At 36.2% G+C, this 24,971-nt stretch overlaps 1 protein-coding gene and 1 long non-coding RNA gene across 4 annotated transcripts in view; one reads left to right on the top strand and one right to left on the bottom strand.

Annotated features, from left to right (window-relative positions):
* Nucleotides 1-21,643, bottom strand: part of grik4 (glutamate receptor, ionotropic, kainate 4) — a 454,114-nt gene extending 432,471 nt beyond the window's left edge. For 2 of the 3 annotated variants that reach the window (XM_083549394.1, XM_083549392.1), the window contains exon 1: nucleotides 20,900-21,643. The gene's annotated coding sequence lies outside the window, so the exon portion shown is untranslated. The remainder of the gene's footprint in view (nucleotides 1-20,899) is intronic. The other variant, XM_083549393.1, reaches the window with a different exon arrangement.
* Nucleotides 1-24,971, top strand: part of LOC310730450 — a 198,309-nt gene that overhangs the window by 68,683 nt on the left and 104,655 nt on the right. The gene's annotated exons all lie outside the window — the stretch shown is intronic.

A 24,971-nucleotide genomic window follows, 5' to 3' on the forward strand; every position in this document is an offset into this window, starting at 1 on the left:
AATTTTATTCAATCAATTACATTTAATTAATTAAATGTAATTAATTCAATTAAAATAATTACTCAATTTAATCAATATATTAAAAGTGTAAAACTTTCTTTCTTTCAGCTTCTCCCGTTAGGGGTCGCCACAGTTTTTACGCTGGATGTCCTTCCTAAAGCAACCCTCCCCAATTTATCCGGTTCCCTGACCGGGGATCGAACGCGGGTCGCAGCAGTGAGAGCACTGCATCTTAACCACTAGACCACCAGGGGACCTAATATATTAAAAGTGTATTGCATTAATTTGATTTAACCAAGCAGGCATTTTATTTAAAATGTTCAATTGTTTTGAAATTTTAATTTGTTTAAATGTTGATTATCACAAATGTTAATAATAATAAATTGCATTAATAAAAAAACTACAAGCAATTTTATGTTTTGTATTTCTTCCCCCTAACCGTACCAAAATTCAACCGAACAGTGACTTAAAAACTGATGCACGTATTTTGTGTGCCGTTACGACCCTACGATTCAGTAATGTTGAGGTTAGAACTCCACAGCAGGCCAATCAAAATCTCTCCACTCCAACCCATGCAAACTATATCTTCATAGAGCTCACTTTGTGTACAGGGACATAGTCATGCTGGAACTTGTTTAAAGTGAAGGAAAAATGTCATGCTACCACATCCAGAGACATCCAATACAACAATACAGTTTGAGGAAGAACAGAATATGTAAGGAAGAGTCCCAATATGTTTGTCCATATAGTGTATTTCCGTCCTTTTTTATTTTATTTTTTTTATAGTAAATGTCATGGAATTATAATGCAATTGGAAAATAAAATTTTTATCCATCAAACTAATTGACATCAAGCATGACATTTGTTAATATATGTTTGGGGAAAAAAAACATGACTGGCAAAAGAATAATGCCAAAAATCCATATAATTCTATTACATTTATTGCAGTACTCTTTTTTTATAAATATAAAAAAATATTTGCATGCTATCAACTGCTAAAAAAAAAGAACTTCAACAGTGTTACAACTGATTACTCACAAGGGAGCACAAATTACTATTAACATTTGAAATGCTGCAAAACTCCAATACTGCCATTTACTCCTCCATAATTACAAGCTTTTATAAGAGATAAAATTATAATGACCATGGTGCACAAACAAGATATAAGATCAGAGCAGTGTATTTTTTTTTTTATATTTTTTAGTAGTGCTACAGAATATAGAACACAGACAAAATTCACACATCCTTTTTTTTTTTCAAGGAATGAAAATCTGTCTAGTCATATCGGTGTAAATCAAGGTTGAGCGTTCATTTATGGCCATAAACATATACAAATAACAACCAATGTATGTCCTAAACCAAATAATTCCCTGTATCAAATTGAGAATGATTTTGATATGCTGAATCCCATGCAGTAAAGAGCAGTCATTATTCCAACTGTTGTGAAAACTGCACTTGGAGCATTATGATATTGTGATACCATGGTCAAATGGTGTAGCAGGGCTAAATGCTTCCACCACCAAATTAGCTCAATACCATTATATCTTATCCTTTGTAAAATCAAAAACACTTCTACAATTTTTATAGCAAAAAAAAATAAATAAATAAAATAGAAGTAGTAGGCTGGTGCTGATTTCTCTCCAGCCCATACTATAGATTCATGCAGCTTGTAACAGTAATTTTTTCCCAATTTTTATCAGAGAATAAGCCAAGAAATATACAGTTAGGGTTATACTGTAATAAATGTTTGTGTCTCTATTTAACGACATCTCCTTAATTAACAGCCAGAATATATTGACTGTATTTTGACTGGAAGGAACCACTGACAATGGTTAATAATAGCGAGTAGCTTACCGACTATATTTCGCAATAAAAACTAGGATCAAATCTCCTGTTTAAATGTTGAGTAATAGTGCTTGAAGATGAAAAAAATCAATAACAAATGTCTGTGGTATTCAGTGAAAGAAAGAAAACTTTGGCGGAGGCACCAAAAATACTTCCTATTTGAATACATTACATGGAAATTCGTCCTCAGTGACACGAAAAAAGAGGACAATCCGTGCCTATGAACACGAATTAATAGATTATATTTCGTGACCGTAAGACTGGGCTGTCATTACATCCGCTGCACAAGAGCTCTGCAAATACACTAGGGGACACAAATGCTAAAGAGTGAAGGGTAAATGATTTGTATTTAATGCAGTTTGAAGAAGGGGGTTGGGGCTGTGAGTGTGAGAGCTGCAGCAAGATACCTTTTTTTCCAGTCTACTAACCTGCATATTTTTCTTTTGTTTTCATCCGTAGAGGTAAAACTGACTGGAATAAATACTAGCTATTCAGCAGCACTCTCTTCTGACTCCTCAGTGTGAAGGGAAAAGATCCGAAATAATTGAAATTACCCCAGAGTGGCAGGAAGTTTAGCGCACTCTAGGCCTGGAGAGCTCTGAGAACGGTGGCTCCCTTGAGCAAAGCTTAGGTAATGGTATCGCTCGAAAATGCACTTTCCTATCCAGTAAAAAAAAAACTGATGAGCCTTTCAGGAATCGGCACACCTTCCACCAAACTCACGTTTTGTATAATCAGCTCAGGGGAAAAAGGTTTGTTCTGTATATATTAAACATCAATTAATCAATTAATTAATTGATACAATAACAATTTATTAATGATTGCACCCAAACATGTGAAAAAGAGAGAAAAAAAAATATTTTGAAAGTCATCGAAATAGGCTTAAAACAAAGTGTCAAATTGAGCACTTTTACAAATCATGGTAATGGCAATAAGAATTAGAAAGTGCTTTCCTGCTCCCCCCTGCCGTCCTATGAGCAGCATCGAGTAGTGAAAGTGTCAGCCAAGTGAACATTAGACAACTGCTTTGTAAAAAGGATTATAGCGAAATGTGCTGTTATGTTTTCCAAACTGTTTGCTTCACATTACTGCCGAATCACTTAAAAATCCACCATTGAACAGAGATGCAACATTCCCTCACTGCACATTGTTAGGATCTGATAATATTGCATATGAAAATGCTAATTTCTCTCTATTTTCCTAATGTTGCTAGTTCTGGGTGATCCAATCAATCAGTGTAATATTTAAAAAAATAATAATAAAATAGTGATCAGAGAAAAGTCAATAGCAGAGGTAATAAACAAGAACAAGGTGTTCTTACACTCTTAATCAATGACTTTTCAAAATGTCATTGGAGAAAGCAGTAGTCAATAGACTAAGCAAATTTTATCCAAGTAAATAAAAAATGATGCAAATGAATGGGAGTTTTGTGTGGTTTGAATGAGAACACAACCTTGCTGTTTACTGTGCTTGTTATTCAGAAAGGACATGGAATAATTATGAATCACAATTTAAAACTTTAGAATCCGTCCACGGTAAAAAATGAGGTTGCAGTGTCTTTCAATCAGTGTGTTCTTGTGCGTTTTGCATAATAGCTTTATGCCTTTGAAGAGACCCTAGCGTCATGCATAAAGGCTTCATAATAGTTACTGATTGGTAATATAATTTTTGTGTAGCACTCCTATTTAATATTTTGACTCAGTGATTACTACATATCTTCAACAAATTAATTGCTAGCCTTGTAAGAATGTACAATTTACACACACTCGTACTCATTCAAGAACTGCGATAAGAGGAGGCGGGTAGCTCATTTACTCACATTTTCTTACGTCACAACAGAAAAAAAATTTGGATCCGCACAAGCTAGGCTTTGCCAGCCCATGATGGTAGTTGTAAGGTAGAACATGTGGGAGAGAAGCACAGCTCGGGCACTTAATGCTTCTGCATAGCCACCCTAAGTGAGCAGATCTCAGAAGAGAAGATGAGGAAACATCATGCGTGCTCATAACTTAAAAAAAAAATATAAACAATAAATACAATTTGTTAGCATTAGCATTGACATTGGAAATCCCTGGATAGAAAAAAATATGGAAAGGATGCCAAGTCATATGACTGCGCTATTAAATAATCCTGTATGCTAAAACTTTCATTACCAGTTACCGATTTCCATAAAACATTTATATGTAATGCATCAATATTTGATTGCACAAGAACACAGAATTATTCAAATATTTATTGAAAAACACCTGAAGTAACATATCTATATACGAATATTACAACAAGAAAATTACAAACCTATGTGAATTATTATTATTATTATAATTATGAGTAGTAGTAGTCTCCGACATACGATGAAGATGAGTTATGATGACCCCATCGCAATTTGAATTGCAAGTTGAGACATGGCCTACCCAGAAGTCTAAAAGAATGGTGATCAGTTTGGGGTAGTATACTGTCATGTATTAATAATTTAACAAATTGCACTACATAATTCAATCAAAGCACAATTTAACTACATAATTAAAATTGACAGTATACAGTATACGTACAGTACAGACCAAAAGTTTGGACACACCTTCTCATTCGAAGAGTTTTCTTTATTTTCATGACTATGAAAATTGTAGATTCACACTGAAGGCATCAAAACTATGAATTAACACATGTGGACTTATATGTGGAATTATATACATAACAAAAAAGTGTGAAACAACTGACATATGAAATGTCATATTCTAGGTTCTTCAAAGTAGCCACCTTTTGCTTTGATTACTGCTTTGCACACTCTTGGCATTCTCTTGGTGAGCTTCAAGAGGTAGTCACCTGAAATGGTCTTCCAACAGTCTTGAAGGAGTTCCCCGAGAGATGCTTGGCACTTGTTGGCCCTTTTGCCTTCATTCTGCGGTCCAGCTCACCCCTAAACCATCTCGAATGGGTTCAGGTCCGGTTACTGTGGAGGCCAGGTCATCTGGCGCAGCACCCCATCACTCTCCTTCTTGGTGAAATAGCCCTTGATGCCTTCAGTGTGACTCTACAATTTTCATAGTCATGAAAATAAAGAAAACTCTTTGAATGAGAAGGTGTGTCCAAACTTTTGGTCTGTACTGTATACGTTTAACACAGAGACAACTCGACTTAACCACTGGCGAGAGTAAGGCATCTTGCACACATCCAAGCAGCGTCTTAACGTATCGTACCGCATATACGCTGCTACGTTTGCCTTCCGTGCAAAAAAATAATACTTTTCAGTCATATCGATATCGCCATTGTAAGATCGAAAAAGTCAAACCATTATAAATCAAGAATTATCTGTAGTAGTAGTAGTATTGTTTTCTTTACACTTTTTAATTCCATCTTTTACTGTGTTAGTTTCCAGCAAGAACACCCGGACACCAAGTATCTGGTATCTGGCACAAGGAGAAGTAGATCCCGTAAAAGTTGTGAGATTGGGCTTCCATGGATCAGACTTGTTTGTCCAACACATCCCACAGATGTTCAATCAGATTAAAATCTGGGGAATCTGGAGGCCAAATCAACACTTAGAATCAACACTCTTTATTCCACAAAACATTTTGAACAACATCTTGAAAAAAATACGTATACACATGAATGCGACATTCCAAGGTTTTTAGCAGAATGCTCTTTAGAGCATTACACTGTCCTGGTCTGCTTGCATTCTTCTCATAGGGCATCCTGTTTCCATCTTCTCTACAGGCAAGTAATACACACACACACACACACACACACACACACACACACACACACACATGGCCATGCACATGATGTATAAGAAAACATTTTTCACCCCAATGTCTGGGATCACTGAGCCTTTGGTGCCTATGATCCTGTCACTGGTTCACTGGTTTTCCTTTCCTGGACCACTTTTTTAGGTTTTCAGTAGTAGAAATAACATAAGACCTGCTGATTTAGAGATGATCTGACCTACTTGTCTAGCCATTATTACTTGACCTCTGTCAAAGTCACTTAGATGCTTTTACTTACTCATTTTCCCTCTTACTAATACATCAACTTCGATAAATGATTGTTCACCGCTGCCTAATCTACCCCACCCCTTCGACAGGTGCCAGTCTAATGAGAAAATGTCTTGCATCAGATGCCACTTCACGCCTTCAGAGGACTTATGGTGGCAATGCCACAACGTGTATGGACTGTTTCTTTGGTACAAGGAGGGACCTACACAATATTAGGCAGGTGGTTTTAATGTTATGGCTGATGGGGGTCTATATAAAGCTTGATTGACATGAGTGAATCTCATGTCCCTGTGGTTGTATAACTCGGCAGAAGAAAATGATTGACAGTTATTTGAAAACGAAATGGGGGGTTGTTTCCAGCTCAATGGAGCAACACGTCCATAGAATGTCATTACCTCTAAAATACAAAATTAATGTCATTACCTCTAAAATTAGCTTGTAAAATATATGGTTATTCCAGGAGGTATGAATCATACCAATAAGTGCTCTATTTATTCTATTATTCGAATACAGTAATATTCTTTTCTTCTTTATTTTTTGAACATTGACACTCAATCTAAAGAGCTGGGTTTCAAAATCCAAAAGCTTTTCCACCGACAGTGTCCTGGATTCCACCACATAATGTATTCTCACATAATTTGGGTGAAAAGAGTAGTAAAAATATTATACTTCATTTAGCTAAAAAGACGCCCTATCGCATTTCCCCCCAATCAGGTGTGTATTTCTGTGCTCCAGAAATTTTGTATCTTACTCAGAATATAGCCAAATGACAAAATAGACAAAGCCCAACTTGTTTCAGAATGACAATGTGCCTGTGTACAAAGTAAGGTCCATGAAGATATTTGTTAACGTTGAGCTGGAAAGACTTGAGTAACCTGCACAGACCCTTGACCTCAACCTCTTCGAACACCTTTCGGATGAGATGGAACGTTGACTGCAAACCAGACCTGACTTTAGTAACTGACATTACAAATGCTGTTGTGGCTGATTGGGCACAAATCCTTGCACATGCTGTCTAAAACAGAGGAAAATTGATGAGTAAAGTGTAAATTGAAACAGAAGAAATAAAGGAAAGTTATATAGAGCTCCCTGTCATTTGTGTAAAATTGTGTAAAATTGGCTTTTTTTGTGTCAAATCTCTATTCAGTGAAAGTGGTACATCTGAGTTTGACTCAACAGCCCTGATTTGGTCACACTGGTAAAAAAAAAAAAAAATATCTCTAAAGATGACGAAGCGAGACCATAAAACTTTATCATGAGTTCCGCTGAGCCTTTTTTAGATGTTAGATTTCCTCCAGTTTAAGGTCCCACTGACTCTGGTGGACTACAAAATCATAAATTCATGGCTAACCTTCATTTATTATCATTGTGCAACATGCCACAAGGTGGGCGAATTATATATTTTGTTAAATTTTACTGTGCAACTGAGTGGCATGAATTTTATTACACATACATTAAGTACTATTAGCCAGATATCTATTTTAATTGTTTTACAAAGCTGCATTTGTCTGATAGTTGAACAAAGCCTTAGGCTAAGGTTACATGGGACATTAAGGCATACAGGTAATTACAGTGTGTGAGATGCCCTCCCATTTCCATTAACCTAGATCCAAGATATATATAATTTATATCACATCCATAATTATTGGCAATCTTTCTGTAAAATAAAAAAAAATCTAATATATAAAACGATAACATACTGAATGCCATGAACACAATGACCACGTGGTATTATGATTTCTATCACATTTAGGGACATTATATGGTTTAGGTTTAAAAGTAAAAATCTTTAATTAACAGATTTTAAAATAAGTCTGTATGTCTGTATGACTATGGCTGTCTAAGACTATGGAACATCCAGTGAAAAGGCAACCAGGTTTTAAGCACATAAAGCAATAAATGGTCAGTTTAATCCTGACCTCAATTTACTGACTGTATGAATTTCACATATTCTCTCATATTCCTTTCCTATTCCTTTCCCCCATGAGTGTATATGGATTGGCTACACAAAATGTGTGTGCAATGGATGATCCTAAAGTACTTATGGCATATTCTCACCTAGAGTATCCAAGTATCTCTGGGATTCAGCGTCACCCTGACCAGGATAAAGCAGTTACTGGAGACGATTGACTGAATGTATAATGTCATCAATCTTCACAAGAGCCCCTGGAGTACTGTTTGCACAACAGCACCAAAGAATCAATGATCAATGTATCATGCAATGTGCATGGCCAGCACATGACCACAACACATTATTCTCACTGACATTCCAATCATGCTTGGAACATTTCAGGTACAGTATTTTGTGTATTATTCACACAAAGGGTTCATTTCTGCACCTTTTACGAGCATCTTGATAGAGTGGTGGCATTTAATAGTGTAAAATTTGTTGTATAAGGAAGCAAATTGCTTACATACCCAGTTCTTGGCAAAGTTTTAGCTCTTCCAATGCACCAATTACGCTTAATTCTATTAACAAAACAATTTTCAATAATAATACGCATAACAATAGATAATGAAACATTGCACTCTCTTTATAAACAGGTATTTGCCACATGTCATATAGAGTATATAACATATACGACCCTCATGAAAAAGACCATTTAATAACACAAACTGCAAGACTTTGGAAGAGTCACACTGCAGGCTTTTTCTAGATTTAATAAAACGCATTACTTAATTACTTTGGCCATTAAAACAGACACTAAATAACTGAGAATCATATCTCTCTAAGTACAGCATTATAAAGGCATACTGAATCAATACCTCATAAAAACAAGCGAAGTTGCTGCCAAAGAAAGCGAGGAAGATTCTGGCTTTGTAACCTCTACAAGCTAAAAGCCGATGCACTTCCTCAGCAAGAATGTCCTACTTGAGCCGTAAATGTATAATATCTTATCGGTGATTCTGAATGGAGTCATAAAAAAATAGGAGTCCATATTCCTTCTCATAATCTGCATGGGATCATGGGCTTCTCACAGCTCCTGCTGCCCTAAGTCCAGATTCCATATCTCATGCATGGCCAACCAAATAAGAAGCTTTGGCAGACTCTCTGGTAATGTTTTAATTGTCAGGTGAAAATTTGCGCTCATGCCCATGAGGGTGGTATTGAGATGGAGCAGGTGTACACAGCATCGGGCAGGGGAAAAGTCGTTTGCTAAATAAATACTAGGCATTTTACCCACTGATAAAAATATAACAACTCACAAATAAAGTAAAAAAACAATAATACAAAATTACTCAATTGCCCCTTACCAAGTACTCTGTTATAGGATATACAGTGAGGAAAATAAGTATTTGAACACCCTGCTATTTTGCAAGTTCTCCCACTTAGAAATCATGGAGGGGTCTGAAATTGTCATCGTAGGTGCATGTCCACTGTGAGAGACATAATCTAAAAAAAAAAATCACAGAAATCACAATGTATGATTTTTTAACTATTTATTTGTATGATACAGCTGCAAATAAGTATTTGAACACCTGAGAAAGTCAATGTTAATATTTGGTACAGTAGCCTTTGTTTGCAATTACAGAGGTCAAACGTTTCCTGTAGTTTTTCACCAGGTTTGCACCCACTGCAGGAGGGATTTTGGCCCACTCCTCCACACAGATCTTCTCTAGATCAGTCAGGTTTCTGGCCTGTCGCTGAGAAACACGGAGTTTGAGCTCCCTCCAAAGATTCTCTATTGGGTTTAGGTCTGGAGACTGGCTAAGCCATGCCAGTACCTTGATATGCTTCTTACAGAGCCACTCCTTGGTTATCCTGGCTGTGTGCTTCGGGTCACTGTCATGTTGGAAGACCCAGCCTCGACCCATCTTCAATGCTCTAACTGAGGGAAGGAGGTTGTTCCCCAAAATCTCGCAATACATAGCCCCGGTCATCCTCTCCTTAATACAGTGCAGTCGCCCTGTCCCATGTGCAGAAAAACACCCCCAAAGCATGATGCTACCACCCCCATGCTTCACAGTAGGGATGGTGTTCTTGGGATGGTACTCATCATTCTTCTTCCTCTAAACACGTTTAGTGGAATTATGACCCAAAAGTTCTATTTTGGTCTCATCTGACCACATGACTTTCTCCCATGACTCCTCTGGATCATCCAAATGGTCATTGGCAAACTTAAGACGTGCCTGGACATGTGCTGGTTTAAGCAGGGGAACCTTCCGTGTCATGCATGATTTCAAACCATGACGTCTTATTGTATTAGCAACAGTAACCTTGGAAACGGTGGTCCCAGCTCTGTTCAGGTCATTGACCAGCTCCTCCCGTGTAGTTCTGGGCTGATTTCTCACCTTCCTAAGGACCCCACGAGGTGAGATCTTGCATTGAGCCCCAGTCCGAGGGAGATTGACAGTCATGCTTCTTCCAATTTCTAATGATTGCTCCGACAGTGTACCTTTTTTCACCACGCTGCTTGGCAATTTCCCCGTAGCCCTTTCCAGCCTTGTGGAGGTGTACAATTTTGTCTCTAGTGTCTTTGGACAGCTCTTTGGTCTTGGCCATGTTAGTAGTTGGATTCTTACTGATTGTATGGGGTGGACAGGTGTCTTTATGCAGCTAACAACCTCAAACAGGTGCATCTAATTTAGGATAATAAATGTAGTGGAGGTGGACATTTTAAAGGCAGATTAACAGGTCTTTGAGGGTCAGAATTCTAGCTGATAGACAGGTGTTCAAATACTTATTTTCAGCTGTATCATACAAATAAATAGTTTAAAAATCATATATTTTGATTTCTGGATTTTTTTTTTTAGATTATGTCTCTCACAGTGGACATGCACCTACGATGACAATTTCAGACCCCTTCATGATTTCTAAGTGGGAGAACTTGCAAAATAGCAGGGTGTTCAAATACTTATTTTCCTCACTGTATATTCTCTCATGAACCATTCTGAAGACAAACTACATAAGAATACCGTCAGAAGATGTGGCTATGATGGCACTGTGATGATCGGCATTTGAATAAATGGCGCTTTGAGAATTGAAAGGCATTAAATGGCCATTATTGTGATTGATGTCCAAGATTCTGCTCTAGCAGATTCTGCTTTATCAGAATCAGACTCTGGAGGTTTGTTTCACCTTGCCAAACATTAAGAGATCATTTCTGAAATGTATTTCCAGTTCTTTTTTTTTTATTGTTCAGAACTAAAGTAATTCCAAGTAAAAAAAATTTGATAATGGTAACCTAGTGCATCATTTCCTTTGAGAGGAATCTCATCGTATCCTGCGGGTAAGGATGGCATGGAGGCAGATGGCCTTGTTCCTCTTGTGCATCTGTTACTGCCTTTGAGGTTTTTGTTCTGTTTTTTTTTCTTTATAAAAACCTCTGAGCTTTGAACACATTCCAAAAGAAAATACTGCAATTAGTTCAATTATGCTTGATCTCTAGTATATTTCTTTCCGAGTTATTGAACTCCAGGTCAGTAGGTACACATGCGATATGTTTCAAGCATGACAATCACAAACAGTAACAGGTAAAACAAGTATAGTAGTAACACTAATAAACTTATTTCTATGTTTTTGTCCAGTTTCTTTAGGCATCTGTTCATGAAGCTTCATGTGCTGCTGTAGCCCCTTCATCACAGAATGTGCTCTATTGTGCATTCTAAACTGCTTATCTGACCCTTGGAGTTGTAAAGATTGGTTCTTTCTATTACTATAGCCTTCCAGTCTTCCCATTGTCCTCTGACCTCTCTTAAAAGCAAGATGTTTGTGACATTTGGTTTTAAATATAGAGACTGCTCGGCAGTGGTGCACAGTAACAAAGTATGCATATTTGTGACTGTCCTTAAGTACATTTCTTAATGTGTAATAGCTGACATTTTTTTCTAATCTATTGTCTGGTGGGAACTTTACCTTAAGCTCTCAATCTGTAATGTACTTGATTCTATGCAATGTGCTGTTCCCACACAATAGGCTGATGGGTTATTCAATGACTCAAAAGGTAAACAGGCTAAAAAGTGTACAGTGAGTGCATTTATAAATGCATAGAACATCACTAAATCATGGTAAAACAATAGGTAGGCATGCAAACTAGTTTAAAACAGTCCCAAAGACATGAACAAGAAAACAAAAAAGAAAAATCCCAATTGACTTGGGCATGACTTTGCGACAGAAATAATGAAATGGCCGCCATAACTTACAACTCATTTTGTGTCCGTGTTTTTATGAGTGTTTACTCATGTGTCTGTGCTTAAGGACATGGTGTTTATAATAGATCATTCTGTGTCTCTGTGACATGTTTGTTGAGGCAGGTGTTTATTTGTTTCTGCGTTTCTGACATTTTATTGAAGGGCTGTTGAGGTAGTGCCCGAGATCTGGTCCTTGGGTGATTTTTTTTACTGGAGCTTTGATTGTCTTTTACCAGAGAATTAAATTGTAGAGTCAGTATGTTTAAAAAAATACAGGAGGAGACAATCTCGTTTTTATTTAGAGGCGGTGTACCCAAAATGAGACACTGTTAATTTGGTCATTGGTGCAACTGCACATTTGCTGAGGTGTATGCAAGATTATGGTAGCACTCCTGCTCCCAAAAAAAAAGAAGTGAATACAAGAATAAATATAAATACACTACATCCAATGGTGCCTAAAACCCAATTTTTGCATTAGCGAATAATGGAATATTATCTTAGAGGATACACTTTGGAATATAAAACACTGCAATTACAGCACAGGCTGATGAATTCTAGTAAATAATATTGTAACAGAAATAAACAAATCATAGAGACATTTATCAAATTAAATTATAGGCTACATTGTTTGGTAGACAATGTTATATTATTTGAACACATGACTTTTCCAGCTATTAAGGTTCTTCCCCAAACTTAATACTAAGCTAGAGGGACACAATTGTGTAGGATCTCATTGGATATAGTAATATTACAATTTCTCTTCACGTCACTCAAACTAGTAGATCCAAATTTTCTCTAACGTGACAATGCCTCTGTATACAAAGCAAGATCCATGTGCATATGGTTTACAGTACATAGATTTGATCTGGCCTGCTATAGAGGTCTGACCTCAACCATGTTAAACACCTTTCGGATAAATTGGAATGCTGATTGCACCCTGCATCAGTAACTGACATTAATAACACAATTGAGGGATGAACACAAATCTTCACACAAATCTTCAAAATCTAGTGGAACATCTTCCCAGAAGAGTGAAGATTATTATAAAAGCAATTTGGGAGTAAATGTGAAATGAGGGATTGAAAACACATTTACTAATCTTATAGTTAAGTGCCCACAGACTTTCGTCCAATGTGTATTGTCTTCTGTGCTTGGTCATTTATTTGTGTTACTTGCAAATATATTGTATGAGTGTGTGTCTTGTTCCAGTCCAACACTGCTGCACAGTGCCTGTATGTTAATTGTTCACTGTTTACTCTTAACCGGAAACCAACTCCCTGTATGCTCAGGCACACTTGGCCAATAAAGCTGATTCTGATTGTAGTGTACATGCATAATAAAAAGTGGTCTAAATTCTACTTAGTCTATCATTCAATAATAAAAAATAAAAAAACATGCTTTATTTTAATCAAGAAAACGAATGCCAAATATTAAACTGAATCAGTGAAACCCTGGGGATGGGGACAGTCATCTGTACTATAAAGCCTGATTACACATTACACACAATGGGATGGTGAATAACAAGTATTTAGTGTGTCTGTCTTTTCTAGTATTCTTCAAATCTTTATAAAATGTACAAACAAAAGAACTTATTAAAACACATTAGTTCAAAAAAGAAACAAAAATATAAAAGAAAACAACATATACTACATGGCCTATTGCATTACTGTACCATTGCTGTACAAGATAAAGTGCATACTATAAATACAACATGAATACAGTCTACAGTTGCCCTGAATGACTTTAAACAGAACAGCTCTACCAAAGGCCTTTTATTTCTAGTTACATTACTAATTAAAATTTCATCCCTTCATGAAATTTTGGCCCCTCAATTAGCAGGCTATTATTCAGACTATATGCATAGTTGCGTTAATAGGAATTGCATAAAACAACAATACACTAAAATAGCAGTCGTCTTTTTTTCTGTAATATAAATGGCAGATGAGATGCTCGACATAAGATTTTGGAATAACTGACAGTTAAGCAGCTGTCTTGAACTCTCTGCTTGAAAGATGCACTGATGAGGCACTCTCGCTTTCTGTCACGGTTAATGGAGATTTTAATGGAGATGAGGTTTATGAATGCCAAACACTCAATGTCAAACGTGTGTACTATTATTAACATCAGTTGCTATATTTATTGCAAATGCTACCAAAATATTTAGGATAGCAATATTAAATAAAAAAAGAACTCAATTTTGGGCCGAAGGGAAATGAAAGGTACAAAGTTTGACAAGGAGAAACGCTTCAGTCATTATTATTGGACAGGTTTTTTAAAGTGTGTACTTTCACGCGACTGTCAGGAGCTATTTGTGGCTTCATGAGGGTTGTAGTTGATATTAGACAAGCAATTTGTACAAGGATCAAATAGAAATCCTACTGGTATGCTTTCAACAAATCACTGCTTTTCCCACCCTTGTTTGCTCTGCTGCATAAGACTTTTGCTACTTTTCAGTTAGTAATAGGCAATAATTACTGGAGCGGAATGAGGTTAAGGGGGAAGTGGGAATACATATAATATGTGGTAGGCACCATTGTTTTGTTTTTTTTGTTTGTTTTTTTTTACTTGGAACTAATTGAATTGCCTTGTTTTATGAATTCAATTAGTTGCATAATGAAATAATCCTTTTCACATGATTCACACTGTGTTGTGTAGTTATTGGTTACATACAATACATGACCAAAGGTATGTAGAAACCTGATGATCAGAATCATGCGTGCTGGCTGAGCATGCTGTTCTAGATTTTGTCTTCTTATGCATTTATGATAGCCTTAACTCTTCTGGGGGTTTTTTACCGGATTTTCGAGCATGGCTGGAGGACTTTCAGACTGAGTTCAGAGTTACATTCATTCTAAATTTAAAATGTCTACATACTTTAAGGTCATATGGTGTATTTAACGATCAAATAAGTTAAAAATAACCTCAGTAGATTATTAATTCTGCACAGGATTATTACCTATAAAATATATACAGTTTCGACATTTTAGAATAGCAGAAATAGCTACATTATATTGAAATATTTACTGACCAGAATTCTAGAAAACCATGTAAAGTCGCACCATTCGCTGTTTCACTCAACTCACATCAGTGAACCAAGGGCATTTGGCATTTGAGAATGTATATGACGATGTACCCACACTGGTCACTTTAATAGGAATAGCAGTTATCAATTCAGTCAATCATGTCGCAGCAGTTTAAAGAGTAACTTTACAGATTAGCTGCAGAATGTAGGAAAAAAATTATAATTCAAAAAACACCTAATGAAGGACAGATTTGCAAAAACAGAGGTCAGAGTACAGCATTTTTACCCTCAGCCAAGAACAGGAACCTGAGGTTATAATTGACAGTCAGTTTCAGTAATCCAGTTTCAGCAATCCTGCAACTCTGTAGACTCAGAAATGTTAAAATGATTTGCTGTTTATAAAGTCCATTCAGTGTTACGCTGAGTGATATTTATCACTCTTTGTAGCACTCTCCTCATAAAAGGGATGGTAAAATACGTTATCTATTTTTTGTTATAGCCTCAATGTTCGGTGGGAGTGGTGCATTATAGGATGCTTTTTTGTACTTCATGTCTGCCGTTGTCCTCTGACCAGAAACCTTATCCGCAAAGCATTTACATTCAGCCCTGTTCACAGGTTGGTTCTTGTTTTCCTCTATAATTTTATGTAAACTCTGGAGAGTCTTGTACATTGAAGTACAAGAAAATCTGCAGCTTTTTGCAATATTTAAAAACCGGCTTGTCAAGCACTAACAACCATGTCAAAGCCAAAATCACTGAAATCACTTTGTCTCACATTCTGATGTTTGATGTGAACATGAACTGAAGTACTTGGTGTGTAGAACCATTTTATGCCATGTGTTACAACTGCATGATTTGCCAAATGGATAATTGCATCAACCGACAGAATTCCAGGTACTGCTATTATGGTGGCTGGTGGTTGTGTATTATACAAATTTTTTAAGCATGTCTTACAGCAAAGATTTCTAAAACAAAAACAAAGCCATTGGTTATAGAATAATATGTTGGAATAGATCCGGTAACAGAGCAGCAGGAGGGTGATGGATTTTTGTCCGCCTCCAGGAAAAGAAAATTAAGCAATTGCAATGTTCTGAAATCAACCTACAAATAGCTTGTTTTGCTGATTTGTATAAAATAGGATTAAGTATATTGAACCAGCTGCATTGTTCTTTGCACAGTATGGAGAGGTGTTTTAAATAAATATTCAATATTACCTTACTTTTTTTCAATGGTATAGCCTTATAACCATTTACTTGTACTTTTCGACAATGTCCACACATTTCTTCACTGCTATAGCCTTTATATTTATTCACTGTACATATGTTTATATATATATATATATATATATATATATATATATATATATATATATATATATATATATAAAAACATGATGTACATATACTACATTTTTATCTATCTATCTATCTATCTATCTATCTATCTATCTATCTATCTATCTATCTATCTATCTATCTATCTATCTATCTATCTATCTATCTATCTATCTATCTATCTATCTATCTATCTATCCACTTACTGTGCTAGTAATTTAAATGCATACACAGAGTTTGAAGTCTTTTCTGCTTTTTTTTTTTTTTAAGAATTGACCACTGAAGAAACTTGAAATTATTGTCAACATGCATAAACAATTGTGCCAGCATCATGCAAACATTTATGAGGGACAAGAGACAAAATATCACATTTCATTAGTACTATATAAAAAAATTGCTTTATAAGACATAGTCGGCCCATCTGAAACTTTTAAAAGCTTTTCCAGAAATGGTTTGTTTGTGTTAAAAGCTTGTTTCTCCTAGGGTAATGTATGAGAAAGGGAATTTAACATGTGCATTTAATATGTAAATCTCAAGGAAACAAGACTTAAATATAGCAACAAAGTTCCTGGTGACTGAGAGCACATAAAAAAAATGTTTTTTTTGAGCATGACAATTTGTTTACATTTTTTTTAAACATTTCATAACGCGTTCAATATTTTTAATTGCAAATACAGTAGGGTCCAAATGTCTTCGACCACTAAAAAAAATGCTTTTACATGTTGCATTTATTTCTAATTTAATACAATATATTTACAAATTACATATTAATTACAAATATTATTGCAGAGGGAAAAGTCGAATCTTAGAAATGCTGATATGAATTTTAGAGTTTCTTGTATTTGATATGTTCATATTTTGCTTTATGTCTATGTGTACTCAAGCTGGCATGGACTCCACAGGTTTGTGCGAAATCTTCTAATCCTTTTTCGATAAAATCCATTGGAGTGTCATCTGAGCAAGCATCAATAGACAGGATTACATATGAGGATAAATCTGACCTTTAAGCAGTTATACACAAGTCTTGTATTTGAATAGGTACTTTAAAATAGTGTATCTTGAATATATATACATGTGCAGATGCGTAGATGTGTAGAGAAAAGCGTGTGCACAGAGTCAATTGCCCTATTAATGCTGCTACAACTACTGTACAAATCTACATTATGATGAAAAACACTCAGTGAAGAGAAAAGACAGTCCATCATACTTTAGGAAATGAAGATCAGTTGATTCATAACATTTCAAGAACTTTAAATGTATCCCCAAATGCAGTCTCCAAAACCAAATGCTATGATGAAACAGGCTCTCATGAAGACCATCCCAGGAAAGGAGAAAGGGTAAAGAGTGAAGGAAAAGCATTCAACAAGTACTCAACACCTTAAGGTAACTCTTTTAAGATATTCTATCTTCTACCTTCAAGGTGATTCTATCAGCAACTGTTTTATCATTTCAATTGCGTCCATCAACAAAATTAAGATCAATGCTATTGGAAATGTCCAACGGTATCTACTTGGATTTCCATCTGGTTGCATTTCTTCTATTAAATTATATCTTTCGTGAGGTAAAATTTTTATTAGTAGACCAGGAAAATACCCATCCAATACCACGTTATCTATCTAGCTAAAATCTAAATATAATAAATACGTTTTAATTCTAACAATTTTGCCGAGTGAAAATCACAGTCAGTCAGATTGACCATAACTGACATATGATCAATGTTGACTAAATGAATAGTTTGAGTAGCATTTATAATTAATAAGGCAGAAAGATAAACTGAAGTGCGGGAATAAGCATGAGAATGCGTCTGCCTATTTAAAAAAAATCTGGAACAGGAATCGCAGGAAATGAGTGACTGATGATAATTAACCTACAGCACCATCAGACAGCAGCCAGGAAAGAATGTCACAGGTTCTACAGTGCTATTTGCAGACAGATTTGTTTTATAAGCCTGCATGATCATCGCTAAAATAATTACTGAATAAAAATCTTTATTTATTAAAATGAAATTGCATATTTGCTTATACAATATCTTGCTTTTATGTATATGAGCGGAAAGGTGACAATAAAAGGTAAATTCATGACTCAGTAAGGCATTGTTCCAACACCAAGTCTCTGGAACTATACTGAATGGATGAACCATATTCTTCCAAAAGATATTTCATCACTTGGTGAAGGTATTGATAAACTTGGTGGAACATCATGTCCGATGATCCCATAGGTGTTAAACTGAGGTGTGATTTAGTGACTTTAAAATCAGTTATCGTATGATTTACATTATGTTCTGTGGATGGGGACCCTGTCATCCTGGGAGAGACCATGCTCATTAGGATCAAAATATTTCATCAGGAAATATATGATATCAATTAGAATAAGTTCTTGATTTTGGATTTAAAGTGACCTTTCCCTCTGAGGGGACAAAAGAATTTAAACCACGGCAGTAAAACTCTTCCCACCGCAGTTTATATATATATATATATATATATATATATATATATATATATATATATATATATATATATATATATATATATATATAAAGTAAGTAATCTGTCTATGTAGATATATCTAAATAACATAGTAAAACAAAAGAAATTCTCAAACCCAGAGCTCATATTAATGTTTTATTGCAATTTAATTGTAACTATTAAACATGCTTTGCATTAATAGACTGTTTTGCAGACACCATTTCCAAGACTGCCCGACTGCGCACAAACTACTGGTACATGTAGTTTGGCTCAGTTACAGCTGGGGTTGGTGTATATATAGTGAACTGACTTAATTTTTTGACAGCAATTGGGCTCAAAGAAGTGTAGCTAATCTGGCAAGCCAGCCATATTATCATTCATTAGCGCTCCTGAGTTTTGTTTGAAGCATAACATTATTTTCTCATGGTGATATCTCATGGTGATGTAATGAAATATTTTCAAGCGCCACTCAGGGTAGGGCATATGACACCAGTCGACTTATACTTTTCAACGCTACACAATTTACTGCCCCAGTATATAAAGGTTTGCAAAAAACAAATATTATATATTAATTTTAATAAATATTATAACAAATAAAAAAATATTGTATTGTTGTTATGGACACATGATGATATGGGTGATATTTCAACTCTAATGTTATACTATTTCTATTTCCTTTATTCTTTTTCTGGATAGTCTGTCAGCCCATCAAATTGTCTGGAACAAAGTTGTAAAATTTGGAAGCGTCTAAAGAACATTTATACCAAATTTGGGACAAGTGCTACCAAATAATTTGGGCACAATTAGAAATCATATAAAGGGTGATAACTTTCAACTTTTTTTCCCCAAAAAAATGTAGGCATGAATTTCATAGGTCAAGGTGAGTTTAACTGAGTTTTATTGCTATCTGTATTTTTATTGTGGTACAAATACCTACACAGCAACATAAACTAAAGTTCTCAAGAGAATCTTTTATTTTCAGACAGAATCTTATCAGACAACACCAAAAGTCACTGCAGTTGCAGTTCCAGCAGCAATGCCAGTTTACTGCCTATTTGTTTATCTGAAGCTTTCCTGTTGTAGAGGTCAAAACATAAACATGAGTGAATCTACAAATCACTTTTAAAGTTATGACTCTGCTTCCCCATGAATGATTAGTCAACAACTGTTGCATGTATGTGAATGTGCAGCTGGCAGAGTTTGCCTTCTGGTCGACCCCCATTTATTAATATTGCCATTAACTATACAGGTAAATACTATAATGTAAAGTCATTTTGAAATAAGCATGTTACAAGCCTTGAAGTTTAAATGGAATCAATTGCATTTACTGTATGGAGTCAGACTCTCTCTCTCTCTCTCTCTCTCTCTCTCTCTCTCTCTACATATATATATATATATACACACACACACACACACACACACACACACACTCACACACACACACACACACACACACACACACACACACACACACACTCGTACGCACGCACACGAACACACACCTGTAACTAAAAGCATCATACCAAAAGCAAATCAGTTAATGCAAATTAACAGATTTTTCCTTTCAGTGTACAAGCTGGTAACAGTGCATATATTTCAGCTGTGTTTAAAAAAAAGGGTTAACAGCGACTCCAATAAATAAACTAATAAATAAATAGATAAATAGCGCTTACACGCTGCGCCGCGTACGCGCACACGCGCGTGCACGTTACCAAATTCAACAAGTACTGTAAAGCAGGTTTTATTTTTATTGATTTATTTATTCATTTATTTGCACTAGGAATTTAGTTCCAATAATATTTTGCAGCTTTGTGGAGTGATATACATACATATATATATGTATGTATATAAAATATTATCCTAGTGTGTACTGCTGTGGGAAAAAAGTGTATGACCAACAAAATGTGTGTGTGTGTGTGTGTGTGTGTGTGTGTGTGTGTGTGTGTGTGTGTGTGTGTGTGTGGAAAACTATATACACATGTTTTGTTGCCACGTCTCATAATAAATAGACAAGTCAGTAAAGTGTAGTGTGTTTTGTTCTTTTTACACCCTACACTAGAGAAGTGTCTGTGTGAGAGAAGTGTGTTACTGAGTGCATTTTCCAAGACATACCTTTCTTGTTCTCTGGTTGCTCTTCTTCCCAGGCAGGAGATGTTGTTTATAGAAAGATTTCTCTTTTTTCCTGTTGATGATGTTGAGCTTTAATCTTTAAGTGCTACCCAGGGTTTTCTTCGTGCCCAAAGAGAGCAGGCGCTCAATGAATGCATTGAATGATTGCGTGAATGCATTGATGAATGGATGAATGAATGAATGAAGAAACGTATCGGCCAGTCGTGAAACACTCAGGAAAGGGCACTTCAAAAAATATATATCTATATAATAATGATACCCTTATTTTCCTTCTTAAGATGCTTTATCCATACAGCGCTGCAGCTGTGCGGGAAAAATCTCCATCCCAGTTAGAAATACGCCACTTGACCGTTGGGTGTCCAACAAAGTCCGGATCGTTGCTTTGCTCCCCAGAGCACCTGGAAACTGGCAGGCATCGAAGGATGGGGTTTGAGCGCGAGCTCTGGTCGTCTCCTACGCGGCTGCACGAGCAGCATCTTTAAGAGCGACTCATTGCCTGACGCTCGCTCGAGTGACACTCCAACCTCTCCCACTCGCGTCACCTACACAGCCTCGGCATTCCCGAACGTGTCTGCAGTAACACGGACATTAAGAGAGAAGCTCCGGTCGGCGTGACTCGAAGCCCCCAATGCTGCGTAAAATGTGCTCGCTAGAGACAGCCGGGGGAGCTCCTGCGTGTGCTCGCCCGCGCGCGCGCGTGTGTGTGAGTGAGAGTGCGTGCGTGCGCACGTGTGCGTGTGTGTGTGAAAAAAAAGAGAGAAAGATAGAGAGAGAGAGAGAGAGAGAGAGAGAGAGAGAGAGAGAGACCAGCACTTTTTTCTTTTGGTCCACGTTCATACGCTAGAGCATTAACCGATTTGTTAGACCTGGCGGTGCAGCTCGCTAGAGGGATCACAGAGCGCTTAAATCATCTCCAAACACGTAACCCACTTCTTATCGCAGGTACAGAGAAGTAACAAAACCTCAGTGCCATAGAAAATTGATTTTCTATCCTATCCTACAACAGCCCGAACAAAATGTACACTCCTGCACTAAAAAAGGTGCCCGAGTCCGATCAAAATATTATGAAATATATAGCAAATTGTGAAGCTTGAGCAAGAATGAAACAAATGCACTCCATTATTTACTGAACTCCTTTGCTGCAGTGATGTGCTCTGCGAAATTCTAGAAACAAAGCAATATTCACTTATGTAGGCTTCTTCTGATGTAGGGTAAAATCATAATAATGTTTTGAATGCCCACTGTAAAAATTAGAACAACACTTTTCCCTATAAGATTTATCCACAAGGCATTAGAGTAACCCAAAGGGAAAAGCTCTATCCTATAATACGTTTGTAAAGCTTTGAATTCAACTTGATTTATAGGTTTTATTCCTGTTCATTTCCTGAACAATGGTTTGATGTTAATACCATTAAAAGCTTACTCTTTGCCATTTTTAGGTTTGGGCTCAGAGTAGTGCTCTTTAAAAAAAATCCAACATATTCTAACCAGCTGCAAACCACAAGCCGAGCTGGACAATCTGGACAAGTTAGTTTATTTGTATAGCGCTTTCACAACAGACATTGTCTCAAAGCAGCTTTACACAAATCAACAGTTAAGGTGAATGGTGTGAATTTGTCCCTGATGAGCAGCCGTGGCGACTGTGGCAAGGAAAAACTCCCTTAGATGTTATGAGGAAGAAACCTTGAGAGGAACCAGACTCAAAAGGGAAACCTATCCTCATTTGGGTGAACTGGCTAACTTGGGTTAGTAAACTGCCTTTACCTTTTACAGAATAAAGTGAAAGCGTACAATACTTAAGTGAATTTATTTAACATCTGAAAGACTTAAAACGGAGTAAATTGGGGTAAATTGTACCTTTCGACCAGCTACCAGCCACCAAAACCTGCCAGCTTCACATAACTGGTAGATTTTGTTTTTTCAATAAAGAGATATCAGCTCATAAGTGAATATACATAGTATTTGAGACTGTGCAATTATCAAACATCTTGAAATCAAACCAAACAAATTCACTTGAGTCTGAGCAGCAAACACATGCTGGAGCTAGTCATCTGTTAGACCATATTTGCTAAATGGTCTAACAGATGATTGATTTTGCAGCTTCCTTTTTACTTGAGTAAGCATTTTTCAAATTGACTTATTATTGCCTTGTAACTTCTGTACAATTGTAGCTTTAGTAGCATAATACTGACTAGCTCGTGAATGTTGACTACCAGCACAGTCAGCTTTAAGCGATGTTTTAGCATCTGGTAAAAAGACATAAAATCAGCTTTGTGCGATTTTTGGCCCAATGGCGCTGTTACAGAAAAACATTGCACGTCAAAAGAGAATTCTCGGGTTGTGAGCTGAGATCTTAGAACACATAATGAAAGCTTAGAAAACACACATTCTCATCTATTGCCAAACTGGATTTTGAGCAAAAGACATCTTATGGCAGTGGCAAAAATTGTATAAAAAAAATCAATAAGTATGGCTGTTGCTTAAATCAGATCAAAGAGACCAATAAGGGGCTAGCATGGAACGATGCAAAACTTGTGCAATAGCTTCAAATAAAATAGCAGCAATGAAGAAATGCAACAAAGCATGCTAATGGATAAAACCTATACTTGATACATAATCTTTACTTTAAACAATGTTTTTGTTTTTGCAAACCTATTATCTGTTCAAGCTAGGATTGCACTTGTAATTGTTAATAGGAATATCATTAGAGGACCTTTAAACCTAGAATCTGAAAATGGAGATCAGGATATTGAACAGTGTAAAAGAACTCATGTAAAAGTTTATTAAAAGTTATCTGATACAGTGTGGCATGTTATCTTAAAAAACTAATGAAGTCACACAGGGTAAAACTGGCTTACGGGAAAGTTTTCAACAGTATTAGTGTATGAGCTGTGTCCTTTGTTAAACCCCATCCTACACAAAATGTCCTCTGATGAAAATTAAGTGAAGGTGATGTCCTGGAATTTAAGACCCTGGAATACCAGTAGTTTTTTGCAAAGAGTGTCAAGAGGCTGGACAAAAAAATTATTCTTTACCAGTGTGTCTCCCACAAAAAAGTTGATTATAGATGTACCTTAAAGTACCATTAGGGCGTGCATGCTAAAATGCATTATTGCAGAAAAACCACAAGAAGCCTCAAATAAATTTGTTGGAACCCATTGTGGGAGTTAAAGCAGTGTAAAAAAAGAATCATCATTCTACAATGATGAGAAAAATCAATTAACATATTCGAGTAATGGAATATTTTGTTGCAAAGCAAAATGATTGCAGAGAGTGCCTGATGGGTAGAAGTTTTAAAAATATACAGTAGGCTGGCTAAGTTAAGTCAAGTGAAGTAAAGTAAAGAAAGTATGCTAACTGGGTCAATTGCTAATAGTTAGCATTTAGCACAAATTGTTGAAGTTACATTATTTAGCTAAATGATTGTCCAAGTTTACACAGTTAGGCATGGTAGTTTAGATAATTAGCAAAACCTAGCTAAAAATGAAAAGATGTCTATGATTCATTAAGTTGTGCAGTGTTTTTGTCAGGGAACCACCGGCCACGACCCCCCCTCAGCACTTAGCATATTCGCAGCTCAGAGATCATCCCTGGACTACCTGTGTTTCGGAATATACCCGTTTTCCGGTACATGCTGCTTCTTAGCTTCTGTTTGTTTCCCAGGGCTAATAAACATCCTATTCGCATTCTGGTTTCCGAATCTTGACCAAAGCGTGACAGTTTTCAATGATAGTATACTGTATATTCTAGCACTATTTATTGGGATTGTAACAGAAGCATGAATACTATTTTAAAGTGATATGACAAACTGATTATTGAAGATTGTCAGTCCACTTCATACTCTGGCTTTAATAATGATTGATACTTAGAAGAATAGCATGATCCAGTCAAATATGTTTCTTCTCTAGTGTACATGCATGTGTGTCTGGCATGGAGTCAGCTTTCAAATAGGGTTTAGGGTTATACATTCGCTTTTTAGTTTCTGCATTTTCTCAACAGGGACAAATAATCAATGTCTATACTGAATCGGTGCATACATATAGGTGACATTAAA

This window comes from Silurus aristotelis, assembly GCF_946808225.1.
Source record: "Silurus aristotelis genome assembly, chromosome: 8".
Taxonomy (NCBI): domain Eukaryota; kingdom Metazoa; phylum Chordata; class Actinopteri; order Siluriformes; family Siluridae; genus Silurus; species Silurus aristotelis.